Source organism: Oncorhynchus tshawytscha, linkage group LG13 (assembly GCF_018296145.1).
Source record: "Oncorhynchus tshawytscha isolate Ot180627B linkage group LG13, Otsh_v2.0, whole genome shotgun sequence".
Lineage (NCBI taxonomy): Eukaryota > Metazoa > Chordata > Actinopteri > Salmoniformes > Salmonidae > Oncorhynchus > Oncorhynchus tshawytscha.
The window spans coordinates 6916465-6940794 of NC_056441.1; the positions used below are offsets into that span (position 1 = coordinate 6916465).

The following is a 24330-nucleotide window of genomic DNA, read 5'->3' on the forward strand; positions in this document are numbered from 1 at the left end:
TACCTCTTACATTAGTGGATAAGGTAATACTACTGTAATAAATACTACTGTGGATAAATACTACTGTAATAAATACCTTACATTAGTGGATAAGGGAGTACTACTGTAATAAATACCTCTTACATTAGTGGATAAGGTAATACTACTGTAATAAATACCTCTTACATTAGTGGATAAGGGAGTACTACTGTAATAAATACCTCTTACATTAGTGGATAAGGGAGTACTACTGTAATAAATACCTCTTACATTAGTGGATAAGGTAATACTACTGTAATAAATACCTCTTACATTAGTGGATAAGGGAGTACTACTGTAATAAATACCTCTTACATTAGTGGATAAGGGAGTACTACTGTAATAAATACCTCTTACATTAGTGGATAAGGTAATACTACTGTAATAAATACCTCTTACATTAGTGGATAAGGGAATACTACTGTATATGTTTTTTTGGTCAAAAACCTGACCTTTGAAATGTCACACTGACCAAACATGTAAGGAAGTCTCCAGGCACAGTAAAATACCCTATTTCAAAAAGCTTTATTTCCAAATGCATTAAATGTACAGGTTACTCAGCATCAGTGTTCTCGTCATCTCGTCTCAGGTCTGGGTCAGAACATGATATCTCATCAACGTCACCCATTATGTTTGCTCTTGCCAGGCAGCGTAGGTGGTCTGTCTTGGACGGTGAACCGGTGAACCTGGGGTGGTCATTGAACCAGGAGCGAATCAGAGCAGCCCAAATGACAACTTATTGGTTCTGGTTGCTCCCCTTTCTGTTGAAGAATGTTATTGTGCAGAAGATCTAAAAGTGGAAGGAGTTGTGCCGTGTTGGACCCACTTTGACATGGCGGTGGAGGACGATGCGATTGCTGATGGCTGCACATAGGGTGACGTTCCTCCCCTCTGGCACGGTGACCAATGACATTCCTCCCCTCTGGCACGGTGACCAATGACGTTCCTCCCCTCTGGCACGGTGACCAATGACGTTCCTCCCTCTGGCACGGTTACCAATGACGTTCCTCCCCTCTGGCACGGTGACCAATGACGTTCCTCCCCTCTGGCACGGTGACCAATGACGTTCCTCCCCTCTGGCACGGTGACCAATGACGTTCCTCCCCTCTGGCCAGGAACTTGTGTGACGGCACGGTGACCAATGATGTTCCATCCCCTTTTGCGCCTTTTTGTTAGGTTGAACCCTGCCTCGTTGACGACGATGTACTCCTGCGGGTCAGCTATGGCATCCAGCTCAAAGATTCAATACAAAAGTAAAAACACAAACATTTTACTGTACTACAAATACAGTACTGTACTACTGTAATGGAAGGAAAGATTGTGTACTGCAGTTACTGTATCACATTACTATACAGTTCTGTATTGATATTCTGGAGAGATGGGCCATACTCTACATACTGTAAAAGTTCTGTACAGTATAGCAACTACCTGCACATATTGGAATCGTTGCTCCTTAACTCTGAATTCCTTTCAAAAGGCACAAGGAACAAATGCTTTGTCCTTATCTGGTTCTTCTGAACGATCTGGTCAATGGTGGAAATTGCTGATGCTGTCAATCCCTTGGAAGACTACCTGGTCTTCAACTATTTGAGTTTGAATTTCACTCAAACGGATGGCATTATTGGCAATCACCATATTCACCAGGGCAGTCTCCTAAGTCTCCGCCTACCTCCATATTCACCAGGGCAGTCTCCTAAGTCTCCACCTACCTCCATATTCACCAGGGCAGTCTCCTAAGTCTCCACCTACCTCCATATTCACCAGGGCAGTCTCCTAAGTCTCCACCTAGCCTCATATTCACCAGGGCAGTCTCCTAAGTCTCCACCTACCTCCAAATTCACCAGGGCAGTCTCCTAAGTCTCCTCCTCCAGTATTCACCAGGGCAGTCTCCACCTACCTCCATATTCACCAGGGCAGTCTCTACACAGTCTCCACCTACCTCCATATTCACCAGGGCAGTCTCCTAAGTCTCCTCCTACCTCAGTATTCACCGGGCACTCTCCTAAGTCTCCACCTACCTCCATATTCACCAGGGCAGTCTCCACCTACCTCCATATTCACCAGGGCAGTCTCCACCTACCTCCATATTCACCAGGGCAGTCTCCTAAGTCTCCTCCTACCTCAGTATTCACCGGGGCACTCTCCTAAGTCTCCACCTACCTCCATATTCACCAGGGCAGTCTCCACCTACCTCCATATTCACCAGGGCAGTCTCCACCTACCTCCATATTCACCAGGGCAGTCTCCACCTACCTCCATATTCACCAGGGCAGTCTCCACCTACCTCCATATTCACCAGGGCAGTCTCCACCTAATGTCTCCACAGTCTCCACCTCCATATTCACCAGGGCACTCTCCTAAGTCTCCACCTACCTCCATATTCACCAGGGCACTCTCCTAAGTCTCCACCTACCTCCATATTCACCAGGGCACTCTCCTAAGTCTCCACCTACCTCCATATTCACCAGGGCAGTCTCCTAAGTCTCCACCTACCTCCATATTCACCAGGCAGTCTCCACCTCCTCCTACCTCATATTCACCAGGGCAGTCTCCTAAGTCTCCACCTACCTCCATATTCACCAGGGCAGTCTCCTAAGTCTCACCTACCTCCATATTCACCAGGGCAGTCTCCTAAGTCTCCGCCTACCTCCATATTCACCAGGCAGTCTCCTAAGTCTCCTCCTACCTCAGTATTCACCAGGGCACTCTCCTAAGTCTCCACCTACCTCCATATTCACCAGGGCAGTCTCCACCTACCTCCATATTCACCAGGGCAGTCTCCTAAGTCTCCGCCTACCTCCATATTCACCAGGGCAGTCTCCTAAGTCTCCTCCTACCTCAGTATTCACCGGGGCACTCTCCTAAGTCTCCACCTACCTCCATATTCACCAGGGCAGTCTCCACCTATCTCCATATTCACCAGGGCAGTCTCCTAAGTCTCCACCTACCTCCATATTCACCAGGGCAGTCTCCTAAGTCTCCACCTACCTCCATATTCACCAGGGCAGTCTCCTAAGTCTCCGCCTACCTCCAATAGATAGCCACCTCTCAGTTCTGCAAAAATGAAAAGTGACCATTACTGACCTATGGTCATCCATTACTGACCTATGGTCATCCATTACTGACCTATGGTCATCCATTACTGTGTTAAAAACAACACTGAGAACAAAGTGGAGATTCCGTCTATATGCAACATTACATGGATCACAGTAACAACAAGGCAAATGACCTGTTTTCCCTTCTGAAAGTACAGACAATGGATTCAAACGTGTAACGGCTTAGGTTGGGTTCCACTAGCTGTCCAGCTTCTCTCATAGTCATACCATGTATGAGCACATGATGAGCTAGTGTGGCACGGATTTCATCTGAGATTACTTGTCTTTGTTGTTGTTGTTGACCTCATCCTCTTCCTCTCTGTTGTCTTGCAACTTCGGCATTGTTAGGATCCATTGTTCCAAAGCACATGGACACGCCTCTAGGCCCTATTTATTGATTCTGCCATTCTGATTGGTGTGTTAACAATTTTGAGGCTTAGTGTTTGCACCTGGAGAAAGGTGTGCTCTTTGAGTTTAGGTTGTGATGACTTGAGTTAACTATATTGAGAGCATGTGTTTGCTGAATGAATATATACCGCAATGAATGATTTAATTGGCCACTTTTGTGTCAGGTTTTGCAGGAAGCGTTTTGAATATTGAAACGTTTGGATACAGGTGAATAGTGTTTACGGTTATGGGAAATGTGTTTTGGGAATGACGGGGGTTTTTGTGTTTAACGCAATTGAGAAAAACTGTTATAGTCCATTAAAATTTAATGTATTTGATAAAAATATTTTTAAAAAAAATTAATCACAATTTTTGTCTTATGGATCAATTCACGATGAGGACTTGTTTTGTAACTTATATCAAACATGAAACTTCTGATTTCAGTCCAATCTGTTTAAATTAAGAAATGTCCCATTGCGATTTTAGAAGGAAGCTAGTGGAAATGTTGTGCTTTTATATCTCATATCCAGACAACGTTGAAGATGAGTCATCTTGTGCCGGAGATACCTAATTAGCTACAGTTTGTCCAAGTCCCATCTAGCATGTTTTAGTAATCTCATAGAGAATAATCTGGACTGGATCAAAAAACAAACATCCCCAATGGGCCTAATACTCATTAAAGTTTGGAGCCTCTTCTGATGCTTTACTCTGTGGAACCAACTGTGATGAGAGAGAATCTGACAGTTTACTTTTGAAAAAGTAACGCTTGAAAACCTGGGAGAGACTGAGTCTGGGAGCTCTCGGCAGTTCAAGGGACCTTCACATCCAGATTTTAACACCAATCTCTTAGTTTCCTCCAACTTGCATTCAGAAAATGGGCAATTTATCCAGAGTTCCGTAAAGAAAAAAATGACAGAAAAACTTGTCTGTCTTTTCAACAGTGGTAGAAAAATCAGTTCTCGGTTTCATCTCTGTGTGGTTGCTGCTAATTAGTGCACCGAGTGTATTACCCATAAGGCAGTTGAACCCTTGCTCCCCGTCGACGTTGAACTAGGCACTGCTAAAAATAAAAAGAGGATCAAACTCTTTTATGAAAGTTGTGAGAAAGCCATATCTGTATCCCAAATTGCACCCGATCCCCGACACAGTGCTCTACGTTTGACCAGGGCCTGTAGTGCACTGGGAATAGGGTGCCATTTTGGACGAAGCCCACAGATTGAAAAAGAGCTGTGCTATTGAACCTAGGCTGGGGTGACGAAAAGAGGAGAGGAGGAGAACAGGGTGATGCAGGCAGGTAAAGACTAGAGGCTAGCGTCACTGGAAGTTTCATCGTTAAAGGTCTCAGAAGACAAAATGTGCTGAGAATGTCTGATTTCATGTTGTTTTGTCATCTCTTAGTCGAATAGATGTTGTCATATGTTAGTACAGAAGGCCTTTACGTTAGTAGGCCATAAATAAGGAAGGTTAAATATGACTAAGATTGGAGGAAATAGAGGAGGAAATGTCTTTATGCGCAAATATTGATATAATAACCATTGTATCGAAGTAAACCTGGAGTCGAGATTACATGTTGTGTGGTCCTCCCACTACGACTGGGGAAAGCATGTTGTTTATGATGCTTCAGATTAAATACAGGATGATGAACTTCACAGGGAGTTGAAAGGTAAACGGTTATGAGCTTGATGGGTCTTATTCTGGGGACATGATGATCGATGCTTGGCTGCTGTTTGACAAATACAAATAATTGTGGTCTTTTGTCCATAATAATCTCATCATGTAAGCTTTACCAGCACTGTATCCACCAGCCAACAGCCTTTAATGCAAATGCGTTTGTGCCAAAACCATCAGTAGAGGTGAAAATGCGATGGAAACCCATTGAATTTGGTGAATGGGAATTTAACCGCAAAAGTTATTTTTATGGGCACTACATCATCGCTACATCATCGCTACCTCATCGCTACATCATCACACACAGCCTTTAATCCACAACAAGTCAATTTTAGGGAAACACATCTCTGGTGGGAAAATACATATTGTTTTTATTCCAATTTTTGAATATTCACATGGAAATCTGGTCACCAAATGGATGGAAACCGAGCTACCATTCAAGAATGTCACCTTCCCATTCATCTGACATAATCCCATTAAGAGTGGATTTACATTCGTAAAATGTAGAATATCTCTTTACATTCGGATGTGCTACTATTCTGTTTAAACTATTCCTGGATGTGGTGTGGCCAAAGCTACATTCCTGCTTCATGTGTGAGTGCAGCTATTGGGATACCGTAAATACCATAGTAGACAGTCAAACAAAATTAGGAAAAATATAATACAAACTATACAGGAGCTTCTCATCTAAACCGTACTGTACATACAGTTGAAGTCGGAAGTTTACATACACCTTAGCCAAATACAATTAAACTCAGTTTTTCCACAACTCCTGACATTTAATCCTAGAAAATAATCCCTGTTTTAGGTCAGTTAGGATCATCACTTTATTTTAAGAATGTGAAGTGTCAGAATAATAGTAGAGAGAATAATTAATTTCAGCTTTTATTTCTTCATCACATTCCCAGTGTGTCAGAAGTTTACATACGCTCAATTACTATTTGGTAGCATTGCCTTTAAATTGTTTAACTTGGGTCAAACGTTTTGGGTAGCCTTCCACAAGCTTCCCACAATAAATTGGGTGAATTTTGGCCCATTCCTCCTGGCATAGCTGGTGTAACTGAGTCAGGTTAGTAGGCCTCCTTGCTCGCACACGCTTTTTCAATTCTGCCCACAAATTTTCTATAGGATTGAAGTCCGAGCTTTGTCATGGCCACTCCAATACCTTGACTTTGTTGTCCTTTAAACCATTTTGCTTTGTAAGTATGCACAACTTTGTAGGTATGCTTGTGGTCGTTGTCCCTTAAAAAGACCCATTTGCGACCAAGCTTTTAACTTCCTGACTGATATCTTGACATGTTGCTTCAATATATCCACGTAATTTTCCTCCTCATAATGCCATCTATTTTGTGAAGTGCACCAGTCCCTCCTGCAGCAAAACACCCCCTCAACATGATGCTGCCACCCCCGTGGTTCACGGGTGGGATGGTGTTCTTCAACTTGCAAGTCTTCCCCTTTTTCCTCCAAACATAACGATGGTCATTATGTCCAAACAGTTCTATTTTTGTTTCATCAGGCCAGAGGACATTTCTCCAAAAAGCACGATCTTTGCCCCCATGTGCAGTTGCAAACCGTAGTCTGGCTATTTTATGGCGGTTTTGGAGCAGTTGCTTCTTCCTTGCTGAGCGGCCTTTCAGATTATGTTGATATAGGACTCTTTTTACTGTGGATATAGATACTTTTGTACCTGTTTCTGCCAGCATCTTCACAAGGTCCTTTGCTGTTGTTCTGGGATTGATTTTCACTTTTCAACACCAAAGTACGTTCATCTCTGGGAGACAGAACGTGTTTCCTTCCTGAACGGTATGACGGCTGCGTGGTCACATGGTGTGTATGCGTAATATTTTGCGTAATATTGTTTGTACAGATGAATGTGGTACCTTCAGGCATTTGGAAATTGCTCCCAAGGATGAACCAGACTTGTGGAGGTCTTTCTTCTGAGGTCTTGGCTGATTTCTTTTGATTTTCCTGTGATGTCAAGAAAAGAGGCACTGAGTTTGAAGGTAGGCCTTGAAATACATCCACAGGTACACCTCCAATTGACTCAAATGATGTCAATTAGCCTATCAGAAGCTTCTAAAGCCATGACATCATTTTCTGGAATTGTCCGAGCTGTTTAAATGCTCAGACAACTTAATGTATGTAATCTTCTGACCCACTGGAATTGCGATACAGTGAATTATAAGTGAAATAATCTGTCTGTAAACATTTGTTTGAAAATGTCTTGTGTCATGCTCAAAGTATATGTCCTAACCGTCTTGCCAAAACTATATTTTGTTAACAAGAAATTTGTGTAGTGGTTGAAAAACGAGTTTTAATGACTCCATCCAAAGTGTATGTACACTTCCAACTTAAACTGTAGTGTTGACCTCTTAGCGTCCCCTGAGACGTCTGCGTCCCACCCAGCCATCTGGAAATGCAAATGCGCTACGCCAAATGCTAATAGCACTCGTTAAAACTCAAACGTTCATTAAAACACACATGCAGGGTACTGAATTAAAGCTACACTCGTTGTGAATCTAGCCAACAAGTCAGATTTTTAAAATGCTTTTCGGCGAAAGCATGAGAAGCTATTATCTGATAGCATGCAACACCCCGAAATACCTGAAGGCGACGTAAACAAAAGAATTAGCGTAGCCGCCGCTACACAAATAGCAGAAATAACATATAAAACATTCATTACCTTCGACGAGCTTCTTTGTTGGCACTCCTATATGTCCCATAAACATCACTATTGGGTCTTTTTTTCGATTAAATCGGTCCATATATACCCTAAATATCGATCTATGAAAACTGTGTGATCCATAAAAAAAAAAACGCTACGTCATTTTTTAAAATCAAAAAAGTTGACGATAAACTTTCACAAAACACTTCGAAATACTTTTGTAATCCAACTTTAGGTATTAGTAAACGTTAATAATCTATCAAATTGATCACGGGGCGATGTGTATTCAATAGCTCCACGTCTTCAAATCATGTTCCGAAATCTCTCTTCCAAAACTTCCTGTCAGAGACCGGATGGAAAGGGGTCTCTCTTCTTCGTTTGACCAAGAAACAACGTCCGGGCAATTGACAAGACTGGTGACATCGTGTGGAAGCTGTAGGACTTGCAATCTAAGCCCCATTTAATTTGGTCTCCCATAGACATAGACAATACATGCAAGTGGCGCATTGATATTTTTTTCAGTTTTCAGTGATCAGTTTTTCTCGCGCTTTTCGATGAAACACACGCTCTGTTATAGTCACAGCTAACCAGTTTTAGAAACGTGTGAGTGTTTTCTATCCACACATACTAATCATATGCATATACTATATTCCTGGCATGAGTAGCAGGACGCTGAAATGTTGCGCGTTTTTTAACAGAATGTTCGAAAAAGTAGGGGGTAGGCTTAACAGGTTTAATGTAATGATTCACAATTGTGTGGATATTTTAAAAGCCTATAATTTCCTAATTTAACTGATGCACCTTTCAAACCAAGATGTTTTTCCGTCAACTTTAGCATCCAGACAACTTTTTGCTGACTTTTCTTTATATACGTATGAAAGTTAAAGACTCTACTTGTATTTCCGCCTGTCACGCCCTGGTCAAAGTATTTTGTGTTTATCTTTATGTATTTGGTCAGGCCAGAGTGTGGCATGGGGTTTTTGTAATTGTGGTGTGTTTGTCTTGGGGTTTTGGTGGTGGTATTGGGATTGTAGCTTAGTGGGTTATCTAGCAAAGTCTATGGCTGTCTGGAGTGGTTCTCAATCAGACGCAGGTGCTTATCGTTGTCTCTGATTGGGAACCATATTTAGGCAGCCATATTCTTTGAGTTTGTCGTGGGTGATTGTCCTTAGTGTCCTATGTGTACTTTCGGTTAGTTTGCACTAGATAGGCTGTTTCGGTTTTGATTACGTTTATTGTTTTGTGTAGTGTTCGTGTTTCTTTGTTTGATTAAACATGAATCTCAATCGACACGCTGCAGTTTGGTCTGACTCTCCTTCATCACCACTAGAAAACCGTTACACCGCCTAACGACCTAGTCATGATTACGGTAAAGGTCTGCCAACCGCTTAGACCCAACGACTCCTTGATCCGAAAATGTGGTCGGAGGTTCCGTGTGGATGGTGAGATGCAATTGCGAAGCCTCCGGATGACATGCAGAGACCAAATCGAGCTCCATACCTCATCCCGGACACCTCTCAAATTTTGTAACAATGCGGAGGGCTCCGTATAGCATTGACATGATTGGTTGACAGTAGGTTGACAGTAGGTGGGGGGGGCTGAGGATGTCCTGTATAAACACAAACTCACTTTCTTGACAACTTCTTTCACAACAGCTCTGCTCTGCTCCATGAAGCGCAAGAAGTATGAATGCCCTGACTTCAACAGAGGCTGTGTCAACGTAAATGCTGCACGGTCAAATGCAGAGAGGGGAATGACCACTGTTTTCTGAACCACTACTGGATGGATCCATAAATAATTACTGTCGGGATAAAAATCACTGAATTATGAAAATATTGAAATAAAGTAGGCTAATGCAATTGAAGGCGTATATCAAAATGTTGCTTACTAAAACTCCCAAAGTCATCCAATCCTTGTAATACACTTGAATGAATAGCCTATCCGCATGTGGCCAAGTAGATTATATTTACATTATCATTTTGATTGGTGCTTTGAGACAAACGTGGGGACTCATCTTGATAAATCAATCAATGTCAGATTTTTGTTTTCCCTGAATCTATTTTTTTAGATATTTGTTAGTCAATTGGACTGGGGAAACCAGGGGTTACACCCCTACTCTTACGATACGTAGCTGTTTGCTAGGTTGAGGTGAGTGCTACTCATGATAATCGTATCAGGTGAGTGCTACTCATGATAATCGTATCAGGTTGGCTCATATATTACAACATTGTACCATGTATGTCACACGCTGATCTGTTTCACCTGTCTTTGTGATTGTCTCCACCCCCCTCCAGGTATCACCCATCATCTTCCCCATTATCCCCTGTGTATTTATACCTGTGTTCTCTGTTTGTCTGTTGCCAGTTCATTTTGTTTCGTCAAGCATACCAGTGGTTTTCCCTCTGCGCATGTCTCTCAACTGTTTCCTAGTTTTCGTGGTGTTGACCATTCTGCCTGCCCTGAGCCTGCCTGCTGTCCTGTAACTTTGCCCCACCTTTCTGGATTAATGACCTCTGCCTGCCTTGATCTGCCTTTTGCCTGTCCCTATTCAATTTAATAACACGTTGTTACTTCGACGTTGTCTGCATCTGTGTCTTACCTGAAATGTGATTCGCAACATGTAAAGTGTTGGTCCCATTTTTCACGAGCTGGAATGGTTCTACTTGCACACAGACTCACAAACAAAAATCAGAACCATGTCCTATTTAGCGTACACTGATTGGACTAAATTGTTTTTAGTATCTTAGTTGTCACTGTATAAGACTAAGAATAGGTGATTTGATGATATTGAAATTAAATGGTGCTGAAATAGTGGAGGCAGCTCCAGTTTCCTTTGCGACTTACAGTAACTCTCTGTGGTTGTAAATAAATATTTGTTTAGTAGTCCTTGAAATGTCCTAAATATAAGCTTGCTTGACCATGCCGTAGGTCATGCAACATGCTCTGTGGACAGAGGTTGCTCTCCGTTTTTCTGATGAAACAAAGTTGTTGTTGAATTTATTCTGAAACTGTGTCTTCTTATTGACTCAGCCTCAGGCCCATGTCAAGGCATATGAACACACATGTTATTGAGCAAACAACGCAATTATCACAACATGTAGGTTGTAGTATGGATTTCTTTCTTTGCTTGACTTCCTCATGGATTTTACACCACCAGCGATTTGGTATCACCAAAAAATAAGTACAAACACTTTGGCAGCCTTTCTGAAAAGGTTTATACTCAATTAAAGCTACACTCATTGTGAATCCAGCCAACAGGTCAGATTTTAAAAATGCTTTTCGGCGAAAGCATAAGAAGCTATTATCTGATAGCCTGCACCCACCTGCACCAGTAGAAAACAAAGGAGCTAGCAAAGCAGGCGCTACACAAAACGCTGAAATAAAAGATTAAATATGCATTACTTTTGACGAGCTTCTTTTGTTGGCACACCAATATGTCCCATAAACATCACAATTGGTCCTTTTGTTCGATTAATTCCGTCCATATATATCGAAAATGTCCATTTATAAAGCGCATTTGATCCAGAAAAAGACAGCTTACAAAAACACAACGTCACTACAAAATATTTCAAAAGTTGCCTATAAACTTTGCCAAAATATTTCAAACCACTTTTGTAATACAACGTTAGGTATTTTTAACTGTTAATAATCGATCAAATTGTAGACGTGTCTATCTGTGTTCAATACAGGAAAGAAAACAAACCAGCACTGCTTTTCACGTCTTGCGCAACTCACAAAAGTGTCCCCAGTTCCGAGTTGGCCTACTTCTTCATAACACAAAGGAATAACCTCAACCATATTCCAAAGACTGGTGACATCCAGTGGAAGCGGTAGGAATTGAAAATAGGTTCCTATTAAATATCCAATGGCAAAGACAATGTAGTGAACAGAGAGGGGGGGGAATCTGAACTGTTAGTCCTCAGGGTTTTGCCTGCTATATAAGTTCTGTTATACTCACAGACATGATTTAAGCAGTTTTAGAAACTTCAGAGTGTTTTCTGTCCAAATCTATGTGCATATCTTATATTCTTGGCATGAGTAGCAGGAGTAGCAGGAAGCTATTTATCCAAAAGTGAAAATTCTGCCCCCTAGCTTTAAGAAGTTTTTAACTGAACACTGAATAACCAAGACGACGATGACGACCGAAACAGCTCCGTCAGGTACAAAACATACTAAACAGAAAGCAACTACCCACACCACACAGGTGGGAAAAGGCTACCTAAGTATGGGCCCCAATCAGAGACAACGATAGACAGCTGCCTCTAATTGAGAACCACACCCGGCCAAACAACACAGAAATCCAAAACATAGAAAATGAACATAGAATGCCCATCCTAGTCACACCCTGGCCTAACCAAAATAGAGAATAAAAGCCTCTCTATGGCCAGGGCGTGACAAGAACAGAAATGTCTTACAATTGTTTTAAGTATATAATTGTTAAATATCAAACAAATCAGGTAAATACGTACTCTGTCTCGCTCTCACAAGTTAGCAGCAACTCTTCCTGGGGTCCAGCAAACATTAAGGCAGTTACACACAATTAAAAACATTACAACAGATTTCACATCTTACAATTTATGTGAAATGAACTATACGAGTATATCTCCTGGACCTAGTTTGTGTCGTCAAAGAAGGGAACCCCCCCTCCCACCCCAAAACACATTAAAAAAATAAAAAAATAAACAGGCATTTAGAAATCACAGACAGACATCTGACATTAAGCCAAGAAACAAAATAACCCCTTGAATCCCTGAGGACCTTATCAACATTTTTAAAGCGGTACATCTGAGGATATCATCAACATGCAGAGAAAATTATAGAAGAAGAGAGGGAGGAAAGGGAGAGAGAGAGAGAGAGAGAGAGAGAGAGGCATGTAAATTCAGAAAAATGAGCAGAGAGACAACAAACAAGCACTTTTATCCATCTCTCCCTCTTCTTATCTCCTCCCTCCATCCACTAACCAATAAGAGAGCCCAGTAATCTCTCCTTCCCTCTCCTTCTCTTTCATATTTAAATGCCACGTCTCAGAGATATATGTCCTTGGGTTTGAGAGAGAGAGACTTGTCTCCGTCCCAAATAGCACCCTATTCCATACATAGAGCAGAGAGAGAGAGAGAGAGAGACAGAGAGAGAGAGAGAGAGAGACAGAGAGAGAGAGAGAGAGGACCATTGATTTACTGTGTGAGAGAGAGCGTGTGACAGTGTGTGTTTGTGTGTGTGAGTGTGTTTGTGTGTGAGTCAGAGAGAGAGGCCACACTCGCTCTCTTTTCGTCTGGTTCTGTTGATATGTCTCAGAGAGAGAGGTTGGGTTTAACTACGAGAATGAAAAGGAGGGTGTAGGGTCTACCTATAGGAATGGAAGAGGAGGGGGTTTGGTCTACCTAGAGGAATGGCAGAGGAGGGAGAGGGTCTACCAGAGAGGAATGGAAGAGGAGGGGACAGAGAGGGAGAGAGAGAGATGGAGAGAGAATGGAAGAGAGAGAGAGAGAGAGAGAGACAGAGAGAGAGAGAGAAGAGAGAGAGAGAGAGAGAGAGGGAGAGAGAGAGAGGAATGGAAGAGAGACAGAGGAGAGAGAGACAGGGAGCTAGAGAGGAATGGAAGAGAGAAGGCATGTAAATTCAAAAAAATGAGCATCAACAAACAAGCACTTTTATCCATCTCTCCCTCTTCTTATCTCCTCCCTCCATCCACTAACCAATAAGAAGCCCAGTAATCTCTCCTTCTCTCTCCTTCTCTTTCATATTTAAATGCCACGTCTCCAGAGATATATGTCCTTGGGTTTGACGTCTTCTTGTCTCCGTCCCAAATAGCACCCTATTCCATACATAGTGCACTACTTCTGACCAGAGCCCTGTTAACAAAGGACGCACAGGACCATTGATTTACTGTGTGTGTGCGTGTGTGTGTGTGTGTGTTTGTGTGTGTGTGTGTGTTTGTGTGTGTGTCTACATGTGAAGGCCACACTCGCTCTCTTTTCGTCTGGTTCTGTTGATATGTCTCTTTTCGTCTGGTTGGGTTTAACTACGAGAATGAAAAAGGAGGGTGTAGGGTCTACCTATAGGAATGGAAGAGGAGGGGGTTTGGTCTACCTATAGGAATGGCAGAGGAGGGAGTAGGGTCTACCTATAGGAATGGAAGAGGAGGGGGTAGGGTCTACCTATAGGAATGGAAGAGGAGGGGGGAGGGGGTAGGGTCTACCTATAGGAATGGAAGAGGAGGGGGTAGGGTCTACCTATAGGAATGGAAGAGGAGGGGTAGGGTCTACCTATAGGAATGGAAGAGGAGGGGTAGGGTCTACCTATAGGAATGGAAGAGGAGGGGGTAGGGTCTACCTATAGGAATGGAAGAGGAGGGGTAGGGTCTACCTATAGGAATGGAAGAGGAGGGGTAGGGTCTACCTATAGGAATGGAAGAGGAGGGGGTAGGGTCTACCTATAGGAATGGAAGAGGAGGGGGGTAGGGTCTACCTATAGGAATGGAAGAGGAGGGGGGTAGGGTCTACCTATAGGAATGGAAGAGGAGGGGGTAGGGTCTACCTATAGGAATGGCAGAGGAGGGAGTAGGGTCTACCTATAGGAATGGAAGAGGAGGGGTAGGGTCTACCTATAGGAATGGAAGAGGAGGGTGTAGGGTCTACCTATAGGAATGGAAGAGGAGGGGGTAGGGTCTACCTATAGGAATGGCAGAGGAGGGGGTAGGGTTTAGCTATGGGAATGGCAGAGGAGGGGGTAGGGTCTACCTATAGGAATGGAAGGGGAGGGGTAGGGTCTACCTATAGGAATAGAAGGGGAGGGGGTAAGGTCTACCTATAGGAATGGCAGAGGAGGGGTAGGGTCTAGCTATGGGAATGGCAGAGGAGGGGGTAGGGTCTACCTATAGGAATGGAAGAGGAGGGTGTAGGGTCTACCTATAGGAATGGAAGAGGAGGGGGTAGGGTCTACCTATAGGAATGGCAGAGGAGGGGGTAGGGTCTAGCTATGGGAATGGCAGAGGAGGGGGTAGGGTCTACCTATAGGAATGGAAGAGGAGGGGGTAGGGTCTACCTATAGGAATGGAAGAGGAGGGGTAGGGTCTAGCTATGGGAAAGGCAGAGGAGGGGGTAGGGTCTACCTATAGGAATGGCAGAGGAGGGGGGTAGGGTCTAGCTATGGGAAAGGCAGAGGAGGGGGTAGGGTCTAGCTACGGGAATGGCAGAGGAGGGGGTAGGGTCTAGCTATGGGAAAGGCAGAGGAGGGGGTAGGGTCTAGCTATGGGAATGGCAGAGGAGGGGGTAGGGTCTAGCTATGGGAAAGGCAGAGGAGGGGGTAGGGTCTAGCTATGGGAATGGCAGAGGAGGGGGTAGGGTCTACCTATGGGAATGGAAGAGGAGGGGGTAGGGTCTACCTATGGGAATGGCAGAGGAGGGGGTAGGGTCTACCTATGGGAATGGAAGAGGAGGGGGTAGGGTCTAGCTATGGGAAAGGCAGAGGAGGGGGTAGGGTCTAGCTATGGTAATGAGAGAGGAGGGACTAGCTATTTTATTTTATTTTATTTTTTTACCTTTATTTAACTAGGCAAGTCAGTTAAGAACAAATTATTTTTTTCAACGGGTGTTTCAACGGGTGTTGATGACTCTCTGAGGTCATTAAAGATCCCATGGCACTTATCGTAAGAGTAGGGGTGTTAACCCCGGTGTCCTGACTCTCTGAGGTCCCTAAAGATCCCATGGCACTTATCGTAAGAGTAGGGGTGTTAACCCCGGTGTCCTGACTCCCTGAGGTCATTAAAGATCCCATGGCACGTATCGTAAGAGTAGGGGTGTAACCCCTGGTGTCCTGGCTAAATTCCCAATCTGACCCTTAAACCGTCACGGTCACCTAATAATCCCCAGTTTACAATTGTCTCATTCATCCCCCTCCTCTAACCTGTAACTATTCCCCAGGATGATGCAGTAAATGAGAATGTGTTCTCAGTCAACTTACCTGGTAAAATAATGGTTAAAAAAATAAATAAAAGAATGACAGCCTAGGAACAGTGGGTTAACTGGTCTAGGAACAGTGGGTTAACTGGCCTAGGAACAGTGGGTTAACTGGCCTAGGAACAGTGGAACAGTGGGTTAACTGGTCTAGGAACAGTGGGTTAACTGGCCTAGGAACAGTGGGTTAACTGGCCTAGGAACAGTGGAACAGTGGGTTAACTGGTCTAGGAACAGTGGGTTAACTGGTCTAGGAACAGTGGGTTAACTGGTCTAGGAACACTGGGTTAACTGGCCTAGGAACAGTGGGTTAACTGGTCTAGGAACAGTGGAACAGTGGGTTAACTGGTCTAGGAACAGTGGGTTAACTGGTCTAGGAACAGTGGGTTAACTGGTCTAGGAACAGTGGGTTAACTGGTCTAGGAACACTGGGTTAACTGGTCTAGGAACAGTGGGTTAACTGGTCTAGGAACAGTGGGTTAACTGGTCTAGGAACTGTGGAACAGTGGGTTAACTGGTCTAGGAACAGTGGGTTAACTGGCCTAGGAACAGTGGGTTAACTGGTCTAGGAACAGTGGGTTAACTGGTCTAGGAACAGTGGAACAGTGGGTTAACTGGTCTAGGAACAGTGGGTTAACTGGCCTAGGAACAGTGGGTTAACCGGTCTAGGAACAGTGGGTTAACTGGCCTAGGAACAGTGGGTTAACTGGTCTAGGAACAGTGGGTTAACTGGTCTAGGAACAGTGGGTTAACTGGTCTAGGGACAGTGGGTTAACTGGGTTAACCTTCTGGTTTCTAGTCCAACACTCTAACCACTAGGCTACCCTGCCGCTACAGTAATGAGAGAGGAGGGCGTAGGCTCTAGCTATGGTAATAGTAACAGAGGGTTTAGGTTCTAGCTATGTAAATGAGAGAGGAGGTAAGTGCTAGCTATAGAATGGTAGAGGAGTAGTTATTGCCAATGGTGAGAACAATAAATTCACCAATTTGCCCATCCCCCTACTCCCACCTTCCCCACAACTGCTGTTGGTGGCGATTTACTGCACAGCATCTCCAAGGGAACGAACAATGACCTATTCTCTGTCATTGATGAATAATCAAACGTCGAGGCTAAATTATTCTGACTCAACTGCCAATGTAACAAACACACACAGGCACACACACACGATTGCTTCCACTTTCACTCCTGTTTTGTTTCGGTTGCATTCAGACCAGGCACGAGAATAGGAGAGCTCTGCTGTTAGTATGTGTAATGTCAGGCTACTGTGCTGCTGTGTGCATGTTTGAGGGTCTCATACTCCATTATGTTTCCACTAGGATACACTGATCATTAGGCTTAGGACGTGAAGAGATTTAGACAGAGAGAGAAAGGGGAGAGAGAGAGAGAGTGAGAGATAAAGAGAGAGAGAGAGAGAGAGAGGCATTTTGAGAGATGGATAGAGAGAGAGAGAGGAGATGAACAACTTATTCTCTCTTCCCCCATCCCGTTCTCCCTCTAACCAAACCTTTAAATTCTACCCTCTTCTTCTTTCCAAAGCTTATCATCAGTAATGACTGGCTTAAGGGCAGGTGGCATTGGGTCACCGTTAACTCTCTTGCACAGTTCCTCTAATTATAAACATTTCAAAGTTCCGTCATTGTCATGGAAACCGGATCCAAGGTTCCAGAACAACAAGTGTTTCAGAGGTTTTTCAAAGACAATTGCACTTCACCTTAGCTCCAGAACATTAGACTCTTAAATCTTGTTTTTTTTAATCAAGGGTAGAAACATTTGATTATACACAGCACCGTTGGGGAAAAACAATACTGGCTGTATCCCAAATGGTACACTATTCTCTCTCTCTCTCTCTCTCTCTCTCTCTCTCTCCCTTCCTCTCCTCTCTCTCTCTCTCTCTCTCTCTCTCTCTCTTCCTCTCTCTCTCTCTCTCCCTCTCGATCTCTCCCTCTCTCTCTCTCTCTTTCTCCCTCTCTCTCCATCTCTCTCCTTCTCCCTCTCCCTGTCCATCCCCATCGCTCTCCCTCTCCCTCCCTCTCCATATATATATATCTCCATCATGTTCTCCATCCCTCTCTCTCTCTCTATCACTCTCCTTCTCTCTCTCCCAGTCCATCCCCATCTCTCTCCCTCTCCCTCTGTCTCCCTATATATCTCTCTCTCCATCAGATTTTCCCTCCCTCTCCAACTCCCTCCCCTCTCTCTGGGTCCACGACAGCCTTATTACCATTACATGACTGTAACTCAGGTTGACATTGACAACGACGTGACAACAACCATGTAGCTCGTGCAGAAATCATTCATTATTCACAATGTGCAAGACAGAAGGAAACAAACTAAATCTCAGTGACACAAGGCCCACCCTATTTCCCCATGTAGTGCACTACGCTGAACCTGCAATGTCATTTGAGACACATTTAACATATGCCACTTATCAGGCACTTCTTCACAAAAAGCCTTAGGGTGCATACCTTTTTGTAGATGCATGTGATCCCCTAAAGGAATTGAACCCGTGACCTTGATGTTGCTAGCAACACACTCAGCAACTGAGCCACACAGGATACACCCAGAGACACACAGGATCAACTGGATCAATGACAAAGCCTTTTATGCCCCTCTGCTCTGCACCGGTTCTCTGTTCTGTTCTCTCAGGTCTTGTTTGGCCTTGTTTTGCTTCGTCATTTTGCCCTTTTCTTCTGTATTTGAGAATATTAATGAGTTAGCGTCCTTCATGAAACCTTGCTGAATGCTTCCCTAGGTGAACCGAGAACGAGAGACAGAGAGAGAGATGGGGGAGGGTTGCAGAGAGAGGAGAAGGTGGAGAAAGTGAGCAAGACTGAGAAAGAGAGGTGGAGAGGAGAGCAGGAGAGCAGGATAGAGAGAGAGAGAGAGATAGAGAGAGGGAGAGAGAGAGAGACAGGGAGAGAGAGAGAGAGAGAGAGAGAGAGAGAGAGAGAGAGAGAGGTGGAAAGGAGAGCAGGAGAGAGAGAGATAGACAGCCAGAGAGAGAGCTGGGGAGGAGAGAGAGGGAAGGCCGGAGAGAGAGAGGTGGAGAGAAAGGGAGGTCATTTGAAAGACTTTCTACAAAAATCATTTATAGATACTAATGGATATCGTGTATAATTCCTCCTTTGAACTTCTCGCCAGAGAAAGAGAGAAAGATTAGAAAAGTCTGCTGCTCCTTCCTCTTCTGATGTTTTTGTCTGATGTGTGTTCAACGCTATACAACAAAGCTTTCTTAGTGTCCAACAAGCTTTCTCCAGCAAACTACCTCTACCCTTAAACTTGTTCTGAACACCTCCAAAACAAAGGTCATGTGGTTTGTTAAGAATAATGCAACTCTATCCACAGGTGTGATTACTACCTCTGAGGGTTTAGAGCTTGAGGTAGTCACCTCATACAAGTACTTGGGAGTATGGCTAGACGGTGCACTGTCCTTCTCTCAGCACATATCAAAGCTGCAGGCTAAAGTTAAATCTAGACTTGGTTTCCTCTATTGTAATTGCTCCTCTTTCACCCCCGCTGCCAACCTAACTCTGATTCAGATGACCATCCTACCCATGCTAGATCACAGAGAAATTATTTGTATATTGGCAGGTAAGGGTGCTCTCGAGCGACTAGATGTTCTTTACCATTCGGCCATCAGATTTGCCACCAATGCTCCTTATAGGACACATCACTGCACTCTATACTCCTCTGTAAACTGGTCATCTCTGTATACCCGTCGCAAGACCCACTGGTTGATCCTCTTAGGGGGAGGAGTGAGGCCTATCTAAGATATCTACTGCAGCCCTCATCCTCCACATACAACACCCGTTCTGCCAATCACATTCTGTTAAAGGTTCCCAAAGCGCACACATCCCTGGGTCGCTCATCTTTTCAGTTCGCTGCAGCAAGCGACTGGAACGAGCTGCAACAATTATAAACTGGGGGATGATTAGGTGGCCATGAGGGCCAGATCAGGAATCAGGACACCGGGGGTTAACACCCACTACTCTTACAAAAAGTGCCATGGGATCTTTAGTGACCACAGAGAGTCAGGACACTACTTCCAGCAGCATCTGGTCTCCCATCCAGGACCAGCTATGATTAGCTTCAGAGGGAAGCCAGCAGTGGGATGCAGGATGGTATGCTGCAGGCAAACCTTTTTACCTCTATGGTTCTATTCTACAATACTGTTCTATTATTTAGCATTCTAGAACATGTATTCTGCTCAACCCAATACGGAATGGAATTCTCTACTACATTCTATTCTTTTTACATTTCACTGCCTTCTCCTTTGCTTTTTTAAATTTTATTACCGCAGTAACATATTGGATACCAATCAACACAGTGTCAAGGGCCTGGTGGCTCCCTCATCTACCTCATTTAAAGAGAAGCATTCATTCTATTGACTTACTGTCAGAAGGCCGGGGATTGGCTTCTGGGCTATCTTTACCACATTCCAACACATCCATCTGTGTTCTAGCCCCTCAGCCACGACCATATTGGATTTCCTTCACTTCCTCCGTTGACCAGACATCTAGACCAATAGGATCTCTTTATTCCTGTTCATCGCTGACCTAGCAGGGGTGGATGAAGATGCTCCTATACACTGATCTAGGGTCAATGTTGTGTTTTTTGCTCAAATGGTTCAGATTTTGAAGAGGGTAAGCGGGGTCTACATTTTTACCCGGATTGACTCAATGGACATAGCATGGTTTCCATTCTCTTATCACAGACTCTCCTTGCATGGGCTACAAATATCAGAAGTCTTGAGTGGCTAAGATGTTTGAAGCTCTGATCACTTAAAAATAACAACATTTGCTTGTCAAGCTAAAGGCTAACAGCTGTTATCCTGCTCTCAGATCTGTTTCTGCTATCTTGCCAACTCATTGTCACTCATTGTCAAGTCAAAACATAACAATTCTACCATGAGTTGGCAAGAGAACAGAAACAGACTGGGACCCAGGCTAAGCTGCTGTTTGTGTGAGTTCCAAACCATTTTCAGCTAGATCAGGAGGATGTTATAATAGCCAGGACAGTGAACACGCTGTGGTGTGATCCTGTCCCTCCCCCTGCAGGCCAGGACAGTTTCACTCTGACACACACATACATACACAGTCTGAGATTAGACTGATAACTCATGCAACATATTACTCATATCCTACCGCTAATTTCCCTATGGATTGAATAAGATAGAGCTATAGCACGGTGATCGCCCAAAATAATTCCTTAACACTTCTCCCTGTTTATTATTGAAAGGATTAGCTGTGAGTTCTCTCCCTGCCTATGGGCCCTGACCAATGGTAGGAATGGAGCACCATTTGGGACTCATTCTGTTTTTTGGACATGTGTCAAATTACTCCAAAGTTTCAGGAAGCTCACCATGGTGCAGTGTAAGTATTTGGAGAGGACTCAGGAGTGACATGACCAATTTATTCAGGAAGTAGAGACGCCGTGGCGCCCTCTTGACAAAAGAGCGGTGGCGTTGATGAGCCATGAAAAGCCCTCGGGTAAGGTGAAAGCCGACAAACTTTTAAAAAGTGCTGACTCTACTGCAGTGCCATTGATGTGGATCGGGGCATGTTCCTTCTTCTTGCTTACTGAAGTCAACAATCAGCTCCTTTGTTCTGCTGACATAGAGGGAGAGGTTGTTGACCTGGCACCACAATACCAGTTCACTTACCTCCTCCCTATAGGCTGACTCATTGTTGTTGGTTATCAGGCCTACAACTGTGGTGTCGTTAGCAAACGTGATGATGGCGTTGGTGTCGTGCAAAGCCACGCAGTCATGGGTGAACAGGGAGAGGACTAAGGACACACCCCTGGGGGGCCCCTGTGTTAAGAGTCAGTGTAGAGGAGGTGTTGTTGCTAATCCTCACAGCAAGTGGTCTGCCCATCAGGAAGACCAGGATCCAGCTGCAGAGGGAGGTGTCCAGACCCAGGGTTCTGAGCTTGGTGTCGAGCATGGGAGGGAACAGTAGTGTTGAATGTTGAACTGTAATCAATAAACAGCATTCATAGGCGTTTTCGCTTGTCCAGATGTGTTACGGCCGTGTGAATAGCAAATGGAAATGGAAATGGCATCTTCCGTGGTTCGGTTGGAGCAAACTGCCTGGCATACTGACCTTGATCTGGGCCATGACCAGCCTCTCAAAGCACTTTTAATTTGAATTTTTATTTAGCTAGACAAGTCCGTTAAGAACAAATTCTTATTTACATTGATGACCTAGGAACAGTGGGTGGCTGCCTTGTTCAGGGGCAGAAATACATATTTTTACCTTGTCAGATTGGGGATACAATCCAGCACATAACTAGTCTTCTCATTACTAATCTTCTCATTACTAGTCTTCTCATAACTAGTCTTCTCATAACTAGTCTTCTCATTACTAGTCTTCTCATAACTAGTCTTCTCATTACTAGTCTTCTCATAACTAGTCTTCTCATAACTAGTCTTCTCATTACTAGTCTTCTCATTACTAGTCTTCTCATAACTAGTCTTCTCATTACTAGTCTTCTCATAACTAGTCTTCTCATAACTAGTCTTCTCATAACTAGTCTTCTCATAACTAGTCTTCTCATTACTAGTCTTCTCATAACTAGTCTTCTCATAACTAGTCTTCTCATTATCAAACTTTCTGTGACTGGCCCAACGCTCTAACCACTAGGCTACCTGCCACCCCTTCATGATAACCGGGGTGATTGCGACAAGGGGATTGTCATTTGGACATGTCACCTTGTTTTTCTTGGGCACTAGGATGATGGTGGTCTCCATGAAGCAGATGAAGACTACAGACTCATGGACAATTTGAAGATGTCAAAGAACGTGCCCCGCCAACCGTTCACCACACACTCTGAGGACTCGGCCGAGGATGCTTTGTGAGTATTCACTCTTTTGAGAGTTTCCCTCACGTCAGGTTCAGAAAGCGAAAGCACCTGGTCCTCTGGTAGTCTAAATGACTATTGCCCAGTAGCACTCACATCTGTAGCCATGAAACATGTTGAAAGGCTGGACTTTCAGACGGGCCACCCCCCAAAAGGGTAGGCAACAACACATCTGCCATGCTGACCCTCAACATGGGGTTCCCTCAGAGGTGCGTGCTTTGTCCCCTCCTGTACTCCCTGTTCACTCACAACTGTGTGGCCGCACATAACTCCAACACCGTTATTAAGTTTGCTGACAACACGACAGTGGTAGGTCTGATCAGTGGTGACGATGAGACAGCCTATAGGGAGGAGGTCAAAGACCTGGCAGTGTAGCGCTGGGACAACAACTTCTCCCTCAATGTCAGCAAGACAAAAGGAGCTGATTGTTGACTATCTGAAATGGAGGGCCAACCACGCCCCCAACCACATAGACTGGGGTGTAATGGAGAGGGTTGAGTGCTTCAAGTTCCTCAGTGCCCACATTACTTAGGAATTATTATGGTCCACACACACCAACACAGTCGTGAAGAGGGCACGACAAAGCCTCTTCCTTCTCAGGCGGCTGGAAAAGATTCGGAATGAGCCCTCAGATCCTCAAAAAGTACTACACTACACCATTGGGAGAATCTTGACTGGCTGCATCACCACTTGGTATGGCAACTGCTTGGCTAAATTAATGGTTATGATTTTGTGTTCCTTATTTAGTTTAACGTTAAATATAGGCCTGTTGTACATTAAATAGCCTAGCGTTACCCTATTTATGTCATTTGTTGGGTGGGCCAATACGACAGGCAAATACCTTTGTTGGTAATTAACTTAATGCTACAATATAATATCCAGTTCGTATTTTCCCTATAAACAATGACTTTTGATATTACCCTTGTCATGACACTCTCTCTATGGTGAGGATCAAAGGTGCCAAATCAGCTTGGCACAGGGCTGACTGATTCCCTCTCCCCTCTCTCCCCTCTCTCCCACCAGAGTTTTATGACTTAAACAACCGGATCATAAATACCTGGCCTTCCCTTCTGCTCTGTGGTATTGAGTTTAATATCCTTTATGTGTAGAGAAAGAGTATCTAGCCTAAAAACTCTAACATCAAAATATTGGACAAATAACTTGTCAGGTTAACATCTACAGTTGAAGTCGGAAGTTTACATACACTTAGGTTGGAGCCATTAAAACTCATTTTTCAACCACACCACACATTTCTTGTTAACAAACTATAGTTTTGGACATAGTTAGGACATCTACTTTGTGCATGACACACGTAATTTTTACAACAATTGTTTACATATTATTTCACTTATAATTCACTGTATCACAATTCCAGTGGGTCAGAAGTTTACATACACTAAGTTGACTGTGCCTTTAACCTCACTGTTGTAGGGGGCAGTATTTTCACGTCCGGATGAAAAGAGTGCCCAGAGTAGACTGCCTGCTACTCAGGCCTAGAGGCTAGGATATGCATATTATTAGTGGATTTGAATAGAAAACACTCTAAAGTTTCTAAAACTGTTTGAATGATGTCTGAGTATAACAGAATTCACACGGCAGGTGAAAACCTGAGACAAATACAACCAGGAAGTGGGAAATCTGAGGTTTGTAGTTTTTCAAGTGATTGCCTATCCAATATAC

General features: G+C 43.9%; 1 long non-coding RNA gene across 3 annotated transcripts; it reads right to left on the bottom strand.

The window, feature by feature from the left end:
- Positions 1-418: 418 nt before the first annotated feature.
- On the bottom strand, positions 419-12449 carry LOC121839030. Of its 3 annotated transcripts, none has more exons than XR_006078546.1 (4): positions 12303-12449; positions 2741-3072; positions 2099-2329; positions 419-1847 (listed from the first exon to the last, which is right to left on the bottom strand). It is a non-coding gene; the product is annotated as an uncharacterized LOC121839030 (long non-coding RNA). The 3 variants fall into 3 exon arrangements; XR_006078545.1 differs by lacking the exon at positions 419-1847 and adding an exon at positions 1894-1915 and having other exon boundaries at positions 2037-2329; XR_006078544.1 differs by lacking the exon at positions 419-1847 and having other exon boundaries at positions 1990-2329.
- Positions 12450-24330: the final 11881 nt, after the last annotated feature.